The sequence below is a fragment of the Grammomys surdaster genome, unplaced genomic scaffold, assembly GCF_004785775.1.
Source record: "Grammomys surdaster isolate TR1022 unplaced genomic scaffold, NIH_TR_1.0 170, whole genome shotgun sequence".
Taxonomy (NCBI): domain Eukaryota; kingdom Metazoa; phylum Chordata; class Mammalia; order Rodentia; family Muridae; genus Grammomys; species Grammomys surdaster.
The window spans coordinates 8,935,077-8,939,458 of NW_021604618.1; positions in this window are offsets into that span (position 1 = coordinate 8,935,077).

Consider the following 4,382-nt stretch of genomic DNA (forward strand, 5'->3'; position numbering starts at 1 on the left):
AGAGAGAGAGAGAGAGAGAGAGAGAGAGAGAGAGAGAGAGAGAGAGAATTAATGTGTGTTTTGTTTTTTGAGACACGGTTCTCTATATATCTCTGGCTGTCCTGGGTAGACACTCTGTAGACCAGGCTGGCCTCGAACTCAGAGATCTACCTGCCTCTGCCTCCTGAGTGCTGGGATTAAAAACATGTGCCACCACTGCCTGGCTTGAGACAGTGTCTTAATGTAGCCCAGGCTGGCCTGGCTCTATGTAGTAGCTTGGCCTTGAATTGAAGATGCTCTTACCTCTACTTGAGTTCTGAGATTGCAGGTGGGCTTCAAATTCCCATTTTATCATTATCAGTAATACCTAACATTTGAGTACATACAGCACGGCAAAGTACGTCTTCTCTAATTTAACCAGACACATGGCTCTGTGAAAATAGTTAATAATCACCTTTTTTTCCCCAGAAAATTGATGTTCAGTGTGTTAAGCTTGCCCTGGGTTACACAGATAGTAATTAAATATTAGCTTTTCCTAATACTTACATATGTTTTATGATTAGTTTTTAGGTGGTGGGAATATAACTCAGTTGGCAGACTGCTTGCCTAGCATGGCCAAAGCTCTGGGCTTGATACCCAGCACTTGGTGGTGCAGACCTACGTCCAAAGCTCCTTAAGATTATGTTCTAACGCAGTGGTTCGCAGCCTTCCTAACGCTGAGACCCTTTAATACAGTTCCTCGTGTTGTGGTGATTCCTAGCCATAAAATTATTTTGGTTGCTGCCTTATAACTGTAATTTTGCTACTGTTATGAATCATAATGTAAATATTTTGAGACAGTTTGCTAAAGGGGCCACGACCCACAAGTTGAGAACTGCTGTTCTAAACAGAAGTTCCTTAAGACTGAGGAAGTAAACAACCCAAAGCCTCAGGAAGTCCCTGAAACTGATGGGCACACTTCCCAAGGCTATATAAGCACTAGGGACTCCTGAGGAGGTAAGACCATCTGAGCTAGGTCAGGTGTGCAGTGAACTCCAGGTTCCCAGCTTGCACGAGATGGTGTGGCTTCTGGGTTTGCAGCTCCTTGCATGCTAGCTCCTTTAAGGGACCCTTCTCCTGTATGCCTAGTAGATGCACTGGTGTCACACAAGTCTGTCAGCCCACACACTCTCAAGATCGTCTTTGACAATGCAGAAAGTTTAAGGACAACCTGGGCTATGTGAGACTCTATCTCAGGAGAAGCCAGTTAAAAGATACAAGATTAGAATTCATCTTTCCTTGGAGATTCTGATAAAGTAATACAATGAAAGAACCAAGAGATCAGGAGAAACAAATTCAATAGATTTAAGATTTATGAATTATTCCTCAAAAGTATTTATAAACTCATGGAAGCCAGTACTTCTAAAATAAAGTAGAATACTGTGAATTCTGTAATATATACTACACTTAAGAGTAAAACAGGAAAATAAGACAGCATACTTGGAGATACCAGATTATCTTTCTCATAGGCAGAAACAGACTTTAAGGTCAGCAATTTTCTTTTCTTTTTAAAGACAAAGTCTCAATGTGTTGCCAAGGCTGGTCCAGTACTCCTGGGTTCAAGGGATTCTCCTGAGCTAAGTAACTGGTAGACAGGCACTATTCTCACACCTAGTTGGGATAGTAACATGTTACAGATACAAAGTTAAAACACTTGAGCCACAAAGTACATGAATCCTGAAAGGAGAGGCAAAGTCACCAATTCTAACCAAAGGATGGTGACAGGGACAGGCAGACAGCCCAAACAGCATGGAAAAAGCTAATGGTTGCATAGGAATTAAGTAAGCAGCAATGAATGAACTTCCCTAGATTAGCTTGCTACTAAAACGTGGGAAATCAGGATGTTTTACAGGTTGGATAAGACTATAAGAAAGATTAAAGAACTGGTTAGAGCAGGGCAGCCAGCACCTGTGTGCTACATAATGTTTCCAGAGTCCTCCAGGCATGATAAAAGCCAGCCCTTTCAGGTCCCTCTGTTCCCACTGACCATTAGTTCCCAAGCACCGAATTGCATTCTGAGGTATTTCCCCTCAAGCATCACCACCCACAGACCCAAAGCTCAAGTTCACACAGAGACAACAATCCATAATGTACCGAGGACCTGACAAGTCTATGTGTCAAAACTTATAGCAGGATACCAGTTTTCTTAAGTGCTAGTGTCACCAGCTGACTACAGATCCCCAATGCTGCTTAGGATCTATTCTATCACCCATTCAGACCCAAAGAGTGTTAGCCAAATAAAACTGACTTGCTGTAATTTCTACACAGAATCAAGAAACCAAAGAGTGTACAATGATTGTGTCTGAGTTGAGCAGTCACAGCTGAAGCTTCCAAGTGTCCTCCAGCCTCACTAGCATATGAGCTAGACAACCTGTGAAAATTCTGTATCTCTCTCTCTCTCTCTTTTTTTTTTTAGATAGAGTTTCTCTGTGTAGCCCTGGCTGTCCTGGAACTCACTCTGTAGACCAGGCTGGCCTCAAACTCAGAAATCCGCCTGCCTCTGCCTCCCAAGTGCTGGGATTAAAGGTGTGTGCCACCACTGCCAGGCTGGAAAATAAATCTTGATAAATACTAACATTGGATCTTTGAAAAAGGCAGGTTGGCCTAGTGACCATTTTTGATATTTTATGTATTCCTGAGGCATTTTTCACGAGTTTGTGCTGTGTTTATCTAGCCTAGTTAGAGTGCTGGCATTTTCCATCTACATTGAGTATACCCGGGGAAACCTAACGCTCTTCCCACTTTCTTTACTAAACAGATTTTTCCCATTTGTTGCACTTGTTAAACACATCATTATTCATTGTTGTGTATGTTGTGTTGAAGTGTATGTTGTGTTGAAGTGTATGTTGTGTTGAAGTGTATGTTGTGTTGAAGTGTATGTTGTGTTGAAGTGTGTGTTGTGTTGAAGTGTGTGTTGTGTTGAAGTGTGTGTTGTGTTGAAGTGTGTGTTGTGTTGAAGTAGGGTTTTGCTGTATAACCCATGGTGGATTGGAACTCATCATTTGTGTAGTTCAAGCTAGCTTCAAACTTAGGGACAGTGCGGTGACCTCAGCCTTCTGAGTGCTTGCTGGGATTACGGGCATGCACCCCCGCCCCCCACTTCCCATTTGTATAGATAATCTAATCATTTCAGCACACATAATTGATCTTAATTCCTACCAAACTGGAAAATCAGCCAGGGAAGTGAGCGTCTTTGAACCTCTCAGGTTTCTCTCTCATCTGTGTAGTCTTAGGAATGGAGTAGATGCTTTGGTTATTCTAGTAAAAATATAAAGCTCTAAAAGAAATCACCTTTGGGCCGGGGCTGTACGTAGTTTGGAGGTAGACTAATCGTCTACCCTGCGTGAGACCCTGGGTTTCATTCTCGGCAGGGGACACCCACGCACATGAGCCGGCACACCAGCTTCATAAGTTTTAAAACTTTGTTTCAGAACCACCAAAAAAGAATCTTAAACTTCTCTTGTAACTAACAAGAGTCACAGACAGTACATTTCTTTCCTCTCCATTCTCTTTTAATTCAATGCACAGCTGTACAGCCTTTGGCCTATTTTGCTTTGTTGTTTTGTTCTTTCTATACTATAAAAATATTGGCACCATGCACTCAGACTGTTAATGTTGCACATTAGTTTTCATTTGGAAGTTTCTCTTATGTCTCTCCCAAAACCTTCCCCCACTCCCACATGTAGCTCAGGCTAGCCTTGAACCTGAGATCCATAGCTTCCCAAGTACCAGGATTACAGACACATTCCACCAGGACTGGCTCATGAACAGTGTTTTAATTCCTTGTATAGAATGCTTGAGAATCACTTTCATCATTAGCTATTTCTAGGTGTGGGAAAGCTATGTCTAGCCTATGGGAAGAACTTCGCTTGATGTAAAGTGGTCTAAGAACAAGTCTGAACCAGTCAAGACAGTCAAGAGGTAGGAAACAGGACAGAAAGTTTATGATTCATTCATCTAATTCATCTATTCTGTTCTGGCACGATGAGAGAGAGAGAGAGAGAGAGAGGGAGGGAGAGACTGGGGGGCTCTTGTTTTCTGCAGCAGTGTAAAACAGTGGTACCTGGGGACGTTTTTTTGTAGTTTTTGTTTGTTTTAGAGCTAGGACTCCAACCCTGGGACTCACTGAGCCACACCTAGAGCTTCAGACAGGTTTCATTATAATTTCTTTTTCAATTTAAAGTTTTTCTGGGCCGGGCAGTGGTGGTACACGCCTTTAATCACAGCACTTGGGAGGCAGAGGCAGGCGGATTTCTGAGTTGGAGGCCAGCCTGGTCTACAGACTGAGTTCCAGGACAGCCAGGGCTACACAGAGAAACCCTGACTTGGAAAAACCAAAAAAAAAAAAAAAAAAAAAAAAAAAA